Below are 17,752 nucleotides of genomic sequence, written 5' to 3'. Positions count from 1 at the left end.
TTTATCTATTATAGTTATAAAGATATCGGCTAAAAACTGCTAAAAACATCATTTTTTGCCTTTCAAGGGCAATAACACTAACAGGAGTTGTCCCAAAACTTTGATTCCCTGCAAACTTTTGTAGGCCTTATCATAAAGATCATGTCAGCAACTGAAGTTTTCATTCTATCTATCAAAGTTTTCAAGATATTGGCTGAAATTTTACTTTTCGAGGGCAGTAACTCTTTTTGTAAGAAAAATTGTAAGAACCAATCAAGAAAAATTGTAAGAACCAATCAAAATAAATTTCAAAATAATCATTTTCAGCTGCAAAAGCATTTGATAAGGAGGATTCGACAAAGGAGGACTTTGTTACTTTTTGGTTTTTAGTTGTTTCATTTAAATCTGTAACCATGTTTTATAAGAAGGAAATATTGTACGTTTGTTTGAAACAAGTTATTAAGTCATTTGAACATGATTTGAAGAAAATATCACTAAAAATTCAACATTTAAAGATGCATTTGATGATTAGATAAACTTTCTTTCAGTAACATTTCACCTTTGTTTTGTTTGTTTACATTATGTAAAGTTTTTTCTTGAACCAAAATCTTTTATTTTGTGGCCAATTTTTATTTATTGATGCCCATAATACACACCCCCAGGCTCTGGAAATGATTTCTATGTAAAAATGTGTGCATAATACACATCAAAATACAGTAGGTACGTTTTCTGATGGTGAACAATAACACACTACTGTATATCAGAATTTTGTTGTTTTTTTAGTTACTAGCAAAAAACTGCATTAACCTCTTTTTATTTTTAGTAATGACAGCCATGATTTTTTACTTTTCAAAAATTTTAAATGCTCAGTTTGTGAAAGATACCCTAAGGAACTATCATGCCAACTTTAATAAATTTGGTTATAAGGTTTCAGAGAAGAAGATTTTCAAAGTTGTACATGTGAAATCTGTTTCAGTTGCCATAACTCCTACATCAGGTGACGAAATATTTTGAAAATTTCAGCATATGTCCATCTTCTGTTGGTGAACAATAATACCCCATCAAAATTTTGCTCAATTAAAATGTTTTCGAGTTATTTGCAAAAAACTGTATTTTGATCCCAATGTTCTATTTTTAGTAATGGAGTCCATGTTTTTTAACATTTCAAAAATTTTAAACGATCAGGTTGTGTAGGATACCCTTAGGAACAATCTGCCAAGTTTCATTCCATTGGTCCAGCAGTTTCAAAGAAGATGTTTGAAAAAAGCTAACAATGACAGATGATGACGGACGCAAAGTGATGACAATAGCTCACCAGGCCATAAGGTCAGGTAAACTAAGAAGTCAAATAATGAACTTCCTAAAAATTAAAATGGAACTTATATCAATAGATTAATATAAAAATGGTCAAAACATTTTTGAGTTATTATGCACCCCTTTCTTTGATTAAAGTCCCATGAAATTGGAAATTTATAAAAATATAAGAATTTTCATAAAAATAGGCAAGACAAAGGTATACCATAATACACCCCATCTAAAGGACAGACTTACCACAATCAATAAAATTCTCCTGAAGATTTTAAAGTTATTGTAAGAGATGTTGGCAATGATTGGCAAAAGTATACTTGAATATATTCATCAAAACAGACCATGGAGGCATTTAAAAAATTATCAGTCTTACAGATAACGGACATGCCAACAAACAGGAAGATGAAATGAAATCAGTCTGAAAATATTGTGGGATACCAATACAAGCTGGTAACATATTTATATTGAATAATTTCTCAAGTGAATCTTCTGTTCTTTGCATATTAAATGCATATTAGGAATATTTCCTTTTTTAAAAAAAAAAAGATTATATAGCAAAATTATTTACAAATCTAAACAAATCTAACAGATTAATCCATGAATATGATACATGATTATGTAAATGGTGGCACAGTGACCAAGTGGACTTCAAACCCTCAGATATGATGCCACTGTGGGGTCAAGCCCAGGAGTTTCATCAATGAAACTTGAAACTTATGGCTTCCTTTCCCCACATTACAATGCCACCTTGCCAGAACTGGAGTAGCACCCAAGTTTAATCACTTCCCAGGCAAGAGAAAAGTTTAAACCCATACAAAACTTAAATTTGGTTACATACATGTACCACTTATCCTGCACTGTATTTAAAAACTACAAAATCTACAAAAAAATCTAAATGAAGAGTTTTTTTTTTATATGAACCCACAAAAGTGTCAAGTCTATAAAGTCTTACATTACAATAAAGGCAAACCAGAGCTTGAAATTTCCCCTGAGATAAAAGAGTATTTATTTGCCATTTAGATGTCAGGGTTTATATAATACAGTACTGAGAAGATCAATTACCACCACTCTTCACTGATCAAGGGTTAACTTCACCTACTAAACAGCCAAAGATCAAAGCATCTTAACCTGTCATATTAACATGGGATTTTATGTACAGCTCAATGTAAGAATCAGTCAGACTCAATGACAGAACTTATCCCACACACACATTGGAGGTGAAGTTGGTTTAAGGTTTGAGATAAAACTTTGAATGGAGTTTCATCTAAAAAGTTGCTTTAGTAGTACATTTCACCAAACTACATTTAAAGGGACATAACTCATAAGTAATAGAGATTTCTTAATAATGCACATTAACATATTGTGTCCTTACTACATCCCAAATTTTAGAAGTTTGAGAGAAGTTGCCACAACAGGTTGCTCAAGAAGTGTTGTTAAGGAATAGTGCTATGACAACAAGAGTATTGACAGACACACAGGCTGATGAATAGACAAAAACATTGTACCCTCCACAACTTTACAGTGTTCTAGGATTCCACTTCCCCATAACCCGGAGTTAGTGCAATTTAGGTATTGGAAAGCTGTTCATAATGTTCCACTCTCCCTTTGGAAAGTACAAAATTTGAATTTTTGAAAGGATTTGTTAAATTCAAAATGCGAACTTTAAGTGCAAGAAAGTAAATCTTTATACAGAGATTCCCTGTGGAAACCTAAAATTAAGAAAAAAAATCCTAGAACACTGCTTTATTGCATGAGGGATAATTTGTATGTTTGCATCTTATACACTTATACTCTTTCTGTGTTGTTCTCAGAACAATATTATATCAGCATGCCCACTGGTTTTGCAAATGGGTGTACATGTACCCCTCGACCTTTGAATTTGGGGGTACAGAGGTTTTATTGAGGGTACAAATGATCATGAAATCAATGTCATGCAAAAAGGGCAATGTAGAATAGAAGACTATAATAACTGAATATGTATTGTCATTTTGTATTTCTTTTTAGCATAGGTTCACTGTTGAATAGAATAACATATACATTTCAATACTTTTTTTGTTCAACTTCAAATTCAAGTTCAGCATCATAATAATACATGTAGATACATGGATATTATTGTTTATCAGCATTAAATCTGACTGCAGCTGGCCTTACAACCTCATCCCTATCACAGCCAGAATGTATTATTTTAAATGACTTCTGTGATTGGTCGAAGATACCTAAAGCAGCCAATTAAACTACCTGATATACTGAGGCAATTATTTAAAACGACTTCTACGATTGGACTTGGATATCGAAAGTAGCCAATTAAATCGCCCAATAAATTCAGACATATTTTAGTTTCACTTTAGATGTAAATAAAAATATTTTCAGATAGCAATGTATTTTGACTATAAAAAAACGCACAGAAGACCTGAAATTCAAACACTGGAAACCCATTAAAATAAAAATAAGACATTATTATTCTATGTGCATGAACGTTTTGACTTCTGAAATTGTACATACATGATTTTTATTATACATGAAATATGTACTGCAGCAAGTGAATGGGCATGCTGTTATATTTCATCCATTCACTATTGTTTTGCCATGAAATTTAGAATTTACATTTCCATTAGTCCATATCATAGATCTTATTCCCTTCCAGCTTCTCCTTAAAGGTTTATTTCTGTGTTTTATCCAATTGTCTTGCCCCATCCAAACATCCAGATATTTTGTTGTTAAAGACACTATCTCAGGATATTTAAAACTACTATTATCCTCTTCTAAGAAGTAATAATAGGTAATACACAAATCAACTAATTACCAAAGAAACCGCAGGCACAAAGTAAGATTGCAATCCAATCAGCGATGAAAGCCACTGGACAAGTTGGTAGAAAAAATCTACTGGTCTGACTGGAATTTTACTGGCCTCTGACCAGTGGACCACATTAATTTCGACCCCTGTTAACTATCACAGAACACCTGTGTGATCTTTTGACTTTTAATTTAGAATACCTGTTAATTATGATGACCTTAACCTTTAAATTTCCCACCATCATAATTGACAGCTATTCAAACTAAAAGACAGTGTCCAAAAGATCACACAGGTGCTCTGTCATAGTTAAATAGGGCACATTGGAATAATGTAGGGCAGATTTTTATCTAGAGAGCTATTTATAATACTAACTAGCCTACCTAAATTTGTATTGAAATTGAAACTTGTCTATTTCTACTAGCTGTAAAAACAGTCAGTTCAACCTACCATGAATATAGTTTTTATCTATACTCATGGGTAACAATTTTCAAGAAATTTAAAATGTGCCTTCCTTCATATAAAATTTTAAATTACTGTTAGTACTATTTTCTAATTACACGTACCCTGAAGGTTTTTTTAAAGGAAATTCTACTTTGAATTGGGAATTTAAATTTGTGGTTTTACTGAACCATGAAAACCGCAGAAAATAATTCCTTCACAGTACACATAATCAAAATGAATCTTGAAGGTAACAACAACAATTTCATATTTTAAGATATTGATTAACTCTTTAATAAGACCCTAATGCCTATTGAAGATTTGGATTTCTTCTATGGGAGTTGAAAAATTCTTTCTTTAGCATTAGTGAAGCACAGCAAAACAATTGAAAAGATGATGAATTTCTCTCACAAGTGGAAGAAATCTAACAGTTTCATTAGCAATGAGTGGAAGTACTTAATTCTTCCATAAAATGTTGCATTCTATAGACAATTTACCAATAGTCAGGCAGAATACCTCAATCATTCCCAACCAGTAACAACAGCATGATCTTTTGACCTCGTATTCCATTGATTACTTAACTTAAAAATGTCCATTTACAGCAGAATTGTTTTACATCATCCACAAACCTAAGTGTAACATATGAACAAATTGACATAACAAGCGGCTCCCAGGAGCCCGAATCGCACAATGGTTCATTTTTTGCCTTTCAAGGGCAATAACTCTAACAAGGAAATGTCTGACAATTTTGACTCCATGAAGACTTTGGTAGGACTTATCATAAGGATCATTTCTATCTATTATAGTTTTCAAGATATCGGCTGAAAACTGCTAATCAAAGTGCTGATAACACTGGATGTTTTTGATTCTTAAGAAAATTGCAGCATATACAAAATTCCAAAGATTACATGATGTTAAATCAAATTGTGATCATACACATTTGCATTTCAAAATTATCAAGAACTGTTTTTTCATCCTAATACGTATAAAGTGAATGTCAATCCATACTACTCATCCAACTTCACACACGTTTACAAATTTGTTCCATTCCACCTTTTTCCTAAATTTCTAAACCTGTCCAAAAGTTAATGTGCATTTACATTCAAAAATTATATTAAAAGAGTATTCTCCTGCACTGTGATTTTACTCAAATAAAATCAATTTCAGCTTAAGAAAATAATTTACTTGATGAACACAAGATTTTCAAAACTAGACACTATCAATTTGAATTTTCCCACCAATTTTACTTCGTTAAATTCACAGCTCTTCACTTCCTGTTTATTTATGGTAAAATATTACTGATAGGATGAGAATTTGACTGGTAAGTGTGTCTTCTTGACACATTACTGCCAGAAATAAATTCCCTAAATGCAAATTTATCAATAAATGTCTTACAAGGCCAAAAAGTAGTCCATCAAATCTTCATATAATAATTTCATTTGCAGAAATAATAGAATATCATTGGGCTGAATAACTGCAAGAAAAACATTTACTGGTTATAAAAGAGGTATTGAATGATGTAAAAAGAATTACATTTGGACTATATTTTTGTGTGGTGTTCAGAATTAGTAGGGAAGTTCCAGTGAAGGACCGGTGACATAAGGTAGTCTGACCCCTTCAATATGACTATCTTAAGGATCATATCAGTGACAGAAAGTTTCTTACTATCTATTATAGTTTTCAAGACATTGGCTGAAAACTGTAAAAAAAAATCATTTTTACACCTCTTACGGGTAATAACTCTTACATGGAGTTGTCTGACAATTTCATCCCTTGGAGACTTGTGTAGGCCTTATAATAAGGATCATTTCAGCAACTGAAAGATATTGGCTATACCAAACGTTATTGGAGATATATGCAACCAAGAGGCTCCCAGGAGCCTGAATCGCCCACCTGGTTGAATTTTGCCTTTCAAAGGCAATAAATTTAACAAGAAGTTGTCCAACAATTTTGACTCAAGAAGTATTTGGTAGGGCTTATCATAAGGATCATTTCAACAAACTGAAAGTTCCTTTTAATCTATCATTTATTCAAGATATTGACTGAAAACTGTTAAAAAACAAAAAGTCATTTTTCCCATCCCCTTCCCCTATGTAGTACCAAAAAACCACTGAACCTAGAAATATGCATTGTAAGTGCATTATTTGTGTGTATTCTGATCAAAAGTAGTTAAAATAAAGCTGAGAATGTTTACTTTAAAATCATATTTATAATTTACTACAAAAGTGTACGAATATTGTTTACATGTGTGAGCAATTTGCCTCTTTTGCCAAGATATGCTGTGAGGTAGCAGAAAAGGTAAAAATGTTGATTTTCAGTATTTTTTATTCAATTAAATTTTGTGAAGAATTTCTATGGTCATTATACCATTAGAATAATAACTTTGAAAACCTTATTTTCCAAGCTTTGCATTGGTAAGCAACTTTCAGGTGTCATTTGTCCTGGGAATTCACAGTGAAACATTGAAAATCACTTATTTAACATGTAAAGTAATGGAAACTTTAGAAGTGGTTAGTGAGACCTTTATCCCTGAAGACTTTTGTAGTCCTAATAATAAGGATCATTTCAGCTAATGAAAGAATTATGCTAACCTAACGGTTTTGGAGTTGTATGCGAAAAACTACCGTCTGACTCCTACACTGTATGTTCTATTTTTAGTAACAGCTGCCATGTTTTTTGAGGGATCAAAAATCCCCACATCAGTTCCATGCAGGATACACCAAGGAACCTCCATACCAAGTTTGGTTTCATTTGATCAAATAATATCAGAGGAGAAGATTTTTGAAAGAAATAATATTAAAAATAGCAAAAATAGTTGAAAAAGGGCAATATCTCCAACATGACTCGACAGTTTATGACTAAAATTTGACCATAGTTAGATCTCATCATGCTGAACACTTTTACCTTATGTCAGAATTTAGCTAAACCTAACAGTTTTGAAGATATATGCAAAAATCTACTGTCTGACTCCTATGTTCTATTTTTAGGAACAGCGGCCATGAGTCAAAAATCCCCACATCAGTTCTATACAGGATACCCCAAGAAACATTCATACCAAGTTTGGTTTCAATTCGTCACGTAGTGTCAGAGGAAAAGATTTTTGAAAGAAATAATATTAAAAATAGCAAAAATCATCGAAAAAAGGCAATAACTCCAACATGGCTTAACGGATTAAAACCACAATTTGACCAGAGATAGATCTTATCATGCTGAACACTTTCACCCATGTCAGAATTTAGTTAAAGCTAACGGTTTTGGAGGTATATGCAATAAACTACTGTCTGTAAAGATACTGGCTGAAAACTGTGAAAAAAAAAAAAAAATCATTTGTCCTCTTTCAAGGGCAATAACTCTTACAAGGAGTCATCTGACAACTTTCATTCCTAGGACTTTTGTATTCAGTTATTGAAAGAGTTTGGTTTAACCTAATGGTTTTAGATATATATGTGAAATATGTGTCTGACCCCTATGATTTATTTTCAGCAACGGTGGCTGACCACTTTTGAATGCCTTATAATTAGGGTCATTTCAGCAATAGAAATAATTTTGCTAAACCTAACAGTTTTAGAGATACTTGTGAAAAACTATTGTCTGACCCCTATGTTCTATTTTTAGTAACAGCAGCCATGTTTTTTGACGAATCAAAAATCCCCATATCAGTTCTATGCAGGATACCCAAAGGAACATTCATACCAAGTTTGGTTCCAATTGGTCAAGTGGTGTCAGAGAAGAAGAGTTTTGAAAAATTGTTAACGACGACGACTGACGCCAAGTGATGGCAATAACTTACATAGCTTTCAGCCAGTTATAACTGAAAAGCTTTACATCAATAAACCTAGTGAAATTAATTTTTTTCTTTTTTAAATATTAATGAACTATGTACAAATTAGTTATATTATGCCAAACTCATCTATAAAAAAACATTCGAACTTTTTTCATCTATCTGATATTATAATTTAATTTTCAGAATTTCTAAACTTATAAAATCAATTAAAAAATATGAGTTTTTTACTTGCTTAAGGGAATGTGGAACAAAAAATAACAACTTTCTCACACCATAATTGCACTAGTCACAGGTGACAGGAAAGTGGAATCCTAGAACACTGAAATTCGAATGGTATGAAAGAAAAGAAAAATTGCTTACCCCACATTTATACACATGGTCTTTAATTATAAAACCACAAAATAAAACAAAGGCTCAGCAGAAGTCTCAGCTAACAAAAAGCAGTAACAGCTGTCACAGAAACATAAATAATAATGAAATGTGCCAGGTATTTCAAATCAGAAAAAAAATCTGTTAATTATACGTACATGTACCAATGATTTTTCACAAAATTCAACAAAACATGCAAAGTTATGATCTCAAATGATCATAAACTCTGCAATATAAAATTAGTTATGAAAGGAACTAAAATTTTAATTTGTTGACTATTTCTCTGGATAGCACAGCCTACCTCAAAATGACACTGCGTCAAGAAAGAACTAGTGCTATTTATAAATATCAAGTGTTTTCCTTTAAGCACAGGTATGCTGTGAATAAAAAAAAAGAAAAAGAAAAAAATTTCGATGCAACATGCTGGACAGCTAACCAAATACATTGAATGACCTTGACTTATTCATCTGGTGGTTTCCAGATGTTACTGATATATGCACTGTTATTGAGGCAACATTTTGTGTGACTGTCCTAGATCTTCATAAGTGAATGGTTTTAAAAACATAAATATTACAAATTCAATTTTACTTTTTATAAGGAAGATACATATACAAATCTATTAAGAAGTGTATGTCTAATGTCACAAACATTATTTACGTGGCTGGTAAAAAATGATTCAGACTGGTGGAAATTCAGTGAAATTGGGTTAAAGTACTAAGAGGAAATTATTAAAATGACTGTTCAGACTAGGAGAGGAGCTGTAAAAAGGTTGAAAACAATTTTCAGTCCTGAAATCCTATTTGGCCAAGGTCCTAATCCCTAACAAGAGGCTCACAGGAGCCCGAATCACTCACCTGGTTGAACTTTGCATTTCAAAGGCAATAAATTTAACATGTTGTCCAACAACTTTGACTCAAGAAGTCTTTAGTAGGACTTAACATAAGGATCATTTCAACAACTGAAAATTTCTTTTAATATATTATAGTTTTAAGATACTGACTGAAAACTGTAAAAAAAAAAGAAGTCATTTTTCCCCTTTCAAAGGCAATAACAATTACAGGGAGTCATCTGACAACTTTTATTCCTGAAGTCTTTTGTAGTTCTAATAACAAGGATAATTTCAGCTATTCAAAGAATTTGGCTTAACCTAACGGTTTTGGAGATATATGCAAGTAACTGCTGTCTGACCCCTATGTTCTATTTTTAGTAATGGCAGCCATGTTTTAGAGAGATCAAAAATCCCCACTCCAGTTCTATGCAGGATACCCCAAGAAACATTCATACCAACTTTGGTTCCAATTGGTCAAGTAGTGTCAGAGAAGAATTTCGAAAGAAATGAGATTAAAAACAGCAAAACGAAAATTTTTACCAAATAGATCTCATCATGCTGAACACTTTTACCCCATATATGCAAAATACTGTCTGAATCCTATGTTCAATTTTTAGTAACAGCAGCCATGTTTTCTGACCGATCAAAAATCCCCACCCCAGTTCTACGCAGGATACCCCAAGAAACATTCATACCCACTTTGGTTCCAATTGGTCAAGTAGTGTCAGAGAAGAATTTTGAAAGAAATAACATGAAAAATAGCAAAAAATGTTGAAAAAGGGCAGTAACTCCAACATGGCTTAACAGATTAGAACGGAAATTTGACCAAATAGATCTCATCATGCTGAACACTTTTGCCCCATGTCAGAATTTAGCTAAACATCTAACAGTTTTGGAGACATATGCGAAAAACTACTGTCTGACTCCTATGTTCAATTTTTAGTAATGGCAGCCATGCTTTTTGACAGTTCAAAAATCCACATATCAGTCACATGCAGGATACCTCAAAGAATATTCATATCAAATTTGGTTTCAGTTTGTCAAGTGGTGTCAGAGGAGAAGATTTTTGAAATAAATAACATTAAAAATAGCAAAAAATGTTGAAAAAGGGCAATAACTCCAACATGGCTTCACAAATTAGAACAAATTTGACCACAGATAGATCTCATCATCTCAATTTTACCCATTGTCAGAATTTAGCTAAACCTAACGGTTTTGGATATATGTGCGAAAAACTACTGTCTGACACCTATGTTCTATTTTTAGTAATGGTGGCCATGTTTTTCGACAAATCGAAAATCCCCACATAACTTCTCTGCAGGATACCCCAAGGAACACTCATACCAAGTTCGGTTCCAATTGGTCAAGTAGTGTCAGAGGAGAAGAGTTGTGAAAGATTGTTAACAACAACAATGACGACGGACGCCAAGTGATGGCAATAGCTCACATGGCTTTTGGCAAGGTGAGCTAAAAAGTAGGGGCAAAAGGTGATTTTTGAGAATATTGCATTATTTTCAGACAATTTTGCTTTGGGAAACAGCCTTTATTCAGCGGTAAATTCAAGGAAACAAAATCACATTTCAAATTTTGTTAGGTTTTGATTTGATAATGATGGGCCATTTTCATTTTGAAAATGCCCAGTGCAGGTCTGGGTGTCAAAAGAATAGGCCAGCAGCAGTGCTTCAGTTTGTCACAGAAGGCGACTTAATAGTGCTCATCCTAACGTTCCATCCCATTTTTCATTTCATCATCATTTCATGTTCACTTTATGTGCTTTATGTAAGGCTCCTACAATTCCATAACTTAAAAAATTAATGGTTTATTTCCAAAATTAAACTGGCAATTTTTATTCAAGGTTTTAATAATACCTATACATTCATAAATAACATTACATCACGCATGCTATCCAATATTTCATACTGTTGTATTGAATATTACCTAATTTTAATTTATTCAAGGTGATTGTGACATCTGCATGTACGATTTTGCAAGGGCAGGCGTTCAAATTTTTCTTAAAGACCAGACAGTCCTGGATCTTAAGTCCCAATAAAGTGTCAAAGGTCTTGGACCTAAGTAAAAAAAAATTCAAAGGTCCTAAGTCAGAAATTGAAGTTACTGGACCTTGGACCACTGATGGGGCTGCAGGAGTTGAAACAATAACAGTTTGGTAAATTACACAACATTCAACCCTGATATATGTACATGCCTTCAATTTGGACTGCAAATAAATCTACAAGACACGATAAGAATAAAACTGGTCAAAGAAACCATGAAATGTCCAATGACAGATACTGGCAAAAAATAAGCAATTAGTACACACATTACAAAAATGTTTTTCCCCTTTAATCCTCTATTTCGTAAATGGAAAGGGCCATAAAACTTAAAATTAATCAAACCTTTTCTTGAGAGGTATGGAATTTTGCAGTGTCAATTAACTCTTATTCAAGTTATTGCAGTGAAACAAGGAATAAGTTTATTTTTTTATCCTTTTGACCCTGAATTCCTTAAAGGTTAAGGTCACAATCCCAAAAAAAATCAATGCCAGCATGAAGTGTCTGGTATGGAACCATGTGGTACAATTTATCAGGAGCAATATACTTATTCTTGAATTATATAGTCAAATTTTATTTTGCATGATTTAGGAATTTGTTTTGCTCGCAATCCTTAAATTATTAGGGCTATTTTCCCCAAAATCAATATAAACCTTCATCTTTCAGTATGTGAAACTTACTGCATGAAAATCTCGAGTCCACGGAAGACAGACTACATGTAACATTAAATGACTGCACAATATTAGAGGATGTGTAAAAATCATAAATTATTATCTGTATCTTAAACATTTCAAGTCAATGTTGTGGCACACATGGTTTGGATGTTCATAACACTTGTAGCTTTTTCTGGGAACCAACAATCAGAAAGATAACTATGGGCTACTCTTAACTTTTCTAGTGCATGTAGTAATATGCCATCCCTGCAAATTCAACATACATAAAAATGTATATTTTAGTCAAAATATACATTTTTATGATATAAAATATAACTATCAAGCATGATGTACAAGTCTTTTTTCTCACTTTTTGAGACAAGGATATTACCTTGTTTAGCCATGTGAGATTCCCTTATTTCACCCATAGGTGAGATAAAACATGCCATGTTAGTGACTTCAAAAACTTTATGATGTCTTATGATTACAGAAGAAAAGTTACCAGCAAGGCATTCCAAATTGGCATACGTATCACAAAATTAATTTCAAAATTGAGAAAAGGAATCAAACACTGCAATAAGATGCATTTAAAACCAAGAGGCTCAAAGGAGCCTGAATCGCTCACTTGATATAAGTTTTTCAAGGGCAATAAATTTGACAAGGAGTTGTACAACAATTTTGACTCAAGAAGACTTTGGCAGGACTATCATTAGGATCATTTCAGTGATAGAAAGTATCTTTCATTTAGTTTTAGAGATATTGGCTGAAAACTGTAAAAAAAAAAAAAACACCTGTCATTTTTCATCTTTCAAGTCAAGAACTCTTACAGGAGTCACCTGACACTTGAGCCACTTTGGTCCCTGATAATTTTTTAAGGCCTTATAATAAGGGTCATTTCAGCTATAGAAATAATTTTGCTAAACCTTAAGGTTTTGGAGATACCTGTGAAAAACTATGTCTGACCCCTTAGTTTTATTTTTAGTAACAGCAGCTATTTTTCTGACTGATAAAAAATCCCCACAACAGTTCTATGCACGATGCCCCCGAGGAACATTCATACCAAGTTTGGTTCCAATTGGTCAAGTGGTGTCAGAGGAGAAGATTTTTGAAGGAAATAACATTCAAAATAGCACAAAAAACGTCGAAAATGGCAATAACTCCAACATGGCTTAACATATCAAAATGAAAATTTGACCACAAATAGATCTCATCATGCTGAACACTTTTATTCCTGTCAGGATTTGGATAAACCTAACGGTTTTGGAGATATATGCAAAAAAACTACTGTATGACCACTTCGTTCTATTTTTAGTAACAGCGGCCATCTTTTTAGACAGATAAAAAATTCCCACATCATTTCTATGCAGGATACCCAAAGGAACATACATACCAAGTTTGGTTCCAATTGGTCCAGTTGTGTCAGAGGAGAAGATTTTTGGAAGAAATAACATTCAAAATAGCAAAAACACGTCAAAAAAGGGCAATAACTCCAACATGGCTTAACATATCAAGATGAAAATATGACCACAAATATATCTCATCATGCTGATCACATTAACCCTGAGACAGAATTTGGCTAAACCTAACAGTTTTGGAGATATATGCGAAAAACTACTGTCTGACCTTTATGTTCTATTTTTAGTAACGGTGGCAATGTTTTTCGACAAATCAAAAATCTCCATATCCGTTCTATGCATGATACCCCAAGGAACATTCATACCATGTTTGGTTCCAATTGGACCAGTGGTGTCAAGAGGAGAAGATTTTTGAAGGAAATAACATTCAAAATAGCACAAAAAACGTCGAAAATGGCAATAACTCCAACATGGCTTAACATATCAAAATGAAAATTTGACCACAAATAGATCTCATCATGCTGAACACTTTTATTCCTGTCAGGATTTGGATAAACCTAACGGTTTTGGAGATATATGCAAAAAAACTACTGTATGACCACTTCGTTCTATTTTTAGTAACAGCGGCCATCTTTTTAGACAGATAAAAAATTCCCACATCATTTCTATGCAGGATACCCAAAGGAACATACATACCAAGTTTGGTTCCAATTGGTCCAGTTGTGTCAGAGGAGAAGATTTTTGGAAGAAATAACATTCAAAATAGCAAAAACACGTCAAAAAAGGGCAATAACTCCAACATGGCTTAACATATCAAGATGAAAATATGACCACAAATAGATCTCATCATGCTGAACACTTTTATTCCTGTCACGATTTGGCTAAACCTAACAGTTTTGGAGATATATGCAAAAAACTACTGTCTGACCTTTATGTTCTATTTTTAGTAACGGTGGCAATGTTTTTTGACAAATCAAAAATCTCCATATCAGTTCTATGCATGATACCCCAAGGAACATTCATACCAAGTTTGGTTCCAATTGGACCAGTGGTGTCAGAGGAGAAGAGTTTCAAAAAATTATTAACGACAACAACGACGGACGCCAAGTGATGGCCAGGTGAGCTAAAAAGTGTACAACACCTATAGGGGGATACCAACAAACACAGTGTATTACTGTTTTCATCCATAAATATACCAATCTTGATTATAGCAAAATCTGAATTTTTAAGTCATTATAACAAGGAAAAATTAAACTTTATATACTATTTTTAATTATATTTGTTTACATATAATATCTTACTGAGCATGTTTTGTCTTACAATATACCATTAACCATTTGAAATGGTTTACATATGTACATGTTGCTAGAATTCACTGAACAATTATATGGGTTTTCCACGTCAGAAATTTTTAATGGGTATATTTTCTTCTTGTCTACAGCTAATTATGTTTAAGATGTTTTAGTTGAAATAAGGGTATTCCTGACATAGATGTTCAATTCTTTTTCATATTAGGGTATATTCTACAAATAAAGAAAAATATTGGAAGTTTAAATCACAATCGTATTGTTTTCCCTAATTCGGTTACTATAAATCCATAGTTACATTCAAATCAATTTTTTATAAGTACAATAATGAAGAGTATATATTAAACATTACAGGACTACTCCTGAATGTTAAACAATTCATCCTAAAGTTCAAAGGTTAAGTGACCCATACCCATTCAATTCAGCTAAGTTCCTTCAAAATACCTTATGAGCTAAAGTCATATTTACTTATCATCTTCCTGTGTTTTTTTGCCTCAATCAATCATCGATATGGAATTGTGACCAGTCTACTACATGTACTAATTCTATCATGACCTAAACACATATTTCATGCATATGTTTTGGTTTTAAAGTACCAATTAAGTAGACACGAGCTTATCAAAAGAATAATGGTTAAATTCGTGCTACAATACAAAAGTTAAGTACAGATGTTAAGTCTTGTTTAATCAATTTATTAAACACTGATGCCTATTTATGCAAAATGACACTTTACCATTGTAATTAATTAATTTTCGTGATCTCCTTATTATTGCCCCTTTCTATGCAAATAACTTCTTTCATACAGCTGGACACTACCTCGTTTGTACTTTGCTCGATTGGATATTATAAATAGTACCCAAAAATACAATAAAAGCAGAAGAAAATATGTTGAAAAGCTGTCTTTAAGTGTGCTTTTCTGTTTACCTGTTACTTTTCGGGCAATTTTGACGCCATATTGTTACAGCGTGATCACACATAATCCGGAACTTCTTAGGTATTTTGTTGACAAACATGGGAAAAACCCTGAGAAGATGTAATTATGATTGCGATAAAATAAAAGTACTGAAGAACTCAAAGTTAAGAAGTCCTGTGCGGACCTAAAAGAAAGCTCCTGTACCAAACACGGACGTAGAAGAAAGCACCTAGCATAGCGCGGGTACTTACGAAAACACTACTATGACGTCGGGTTCTTAATAACCTTTTTTTTTTTTAATTATTGTCACTTTCCACTCGATTAATCTTTTTACCATTGTATACTAATACCAAATAATACACATTCAGGGACTGTATATACATACTGTTATATTACAGGGACTGGTAACTCTTAACAAAGTCTGTATATGTGTAGAAAAAACTGTGCCTTCACGGTCTATATACTGGTTAAACATAGAGCCTATAAGATGTACATTTGATATATGCATACTTGGGGAAGAGAAATTATGCAGGATTTTAATTATGTAAGTTATAAATTTAAATTGACAAATTGATAATGACAAAGTTATGTATAAGTACCTATAATTACAGGTCTATGGTTATGATGAAAATACTGAGGAAGGTTGTGTTCTCAAAACACTAAAATATAACTAAAATGTAACAATTTACCTGTAAAAATCAATAATTACTTATTATTCAGTAGTTGCCACAGGGAAAATCAATGAAATTGGTCAACTTCTGACTGTTAATTGAGTAGTTCAAACGCATTATTATGTAATAAAAATCATATATATAAAATATATATATAAAGAAGTTTCTTTAAACTCTTAATAGATAGTAAATTCATATGGTTAGACAAACAAAAACACAATAATTAACAGTTTACTGGGGTATAATTTAGATAAATGAAAATTTAGATATTTCTTTCTCAAGACATGGGTACATTATTTATTCATCATTTTATTGTTTTTCAAAACACACTTATTGAAAATAGCCACTGCTATTCAGCAGATTTTGTTCTTTCGTTTTTTATATATTTTATTTTGATGAATATAATATTTTTAATAAACATTCAATGACAAATTTTACTTTATAAACCTTAAAAAAATATTTTGTTTTATTTAATTTTGTTTAAAAAGACCTAATTTTGAAATGGAAAATATATACACCCCTCTTATTTTAAATAAATAAAAAATATATATTCCCATTTTCCATCCAATCTTTTATCTTTAATTTGGGATATCACTCATCAAATCCATCCAGTGATTTTTCCAAACACCCTTAGCAAAGTTACCCTATTTTCAACAGAGAAATTTGAGAAAAATGCTAAATAGCAACCTAATAGCATCGCCAGTTTTCTATACAGATTATTACAAGTGATATATACTCCATGAGGCATTGTACATTTACGTCTATGTTAATTCCATATTGTACATTACCTAATTCATTAAAATTCTTAAAATATTTCATCATTTGTAATTTTATTGATGCGATTTTATTGTTTCGGAATGATAACAGGGACTTTATATTCTAATGCACACTCCCTGGTGATAATAATCAGTGCCGGATCCAATGGGCCCCTCTTAGAAAATTGTAATTTTTAAAAATTGTCCAAGATACCTTCAGAATGTAGGATTTGAGGTTTAATATTTCAAAATTTTCTTGGGGGCAAACCCCAAACCCCCTAACAGTGATCTAGTCAAGAATTTTTTTTATGCGCCCCTTACCTAAAACTTTGGATCCGTCATTGATAACGAAAAAAACAAACAAGCCGAAATAAGGTTATGGTCGCTCCAAATCTGTATACGTATTTTGCATGGGCTAAGATTATATGTACGCGATTTTTTTTACCAGAATTTGACCACCATGGCGTCAATCAGCTGACTATTCGACCACAATTTGGGCACGCAAGATGAATACCTTTTTACTGCACTTTATCAGGCGCATTTAAG

The 17,752-nt window shown here is 32.4% G+C and overlaps 1 protein-coding gene across 3 annotated transcripts in view; it reads right to left on the bottom strand.

Annotated features, from left to right (window-relative positions):
* Nucleotides 1-15,870, bottom strand: part of LOC148611271 (uncharacterized) — a 48,491-nt gene extending 32,621 nt beyond the window's left edge. The window contains exon 1 of one of the 3 annotated variants that reach the window (XM_088591666.1): nucleotides 15,792-15,870. The gene's annotated coding sequence lies outside the window, so the exon portion shown is untranslated. Of the gene's footprint in view, nucleotides 1-15,600; nucleotides 15,767-15,791 lie in introns of those variants that run through there. The other 2 variants (XM_088591667.1, XM_088591669.1) reach the window with 2 other exon arrangements.
* Nucleotides 15,871-17,752: the final 1,882 nt, after the last annotated feature.

The sequence above is a fragment of the Perna viridis genome, chromosome 7 (assembly GCF_037379345.1).
Source record: "Perna viridis isolate PV_CMFRI_1.1 ecotype Kerala chromosome 7, ASM3737934v1, whole genome shotgun sequence".
Taxonomy (NCBI): Eukaryota; Metazoa; Mollusca; class Bivalvia; order Mytilida; family Mytilidae; genus Perna; species Perna viridis.
The sequence above is the reverse complement of the archived record's forward strand: the minus strand, read 5'-3'. Positions and strand labels throughout refer to the sequence as shown.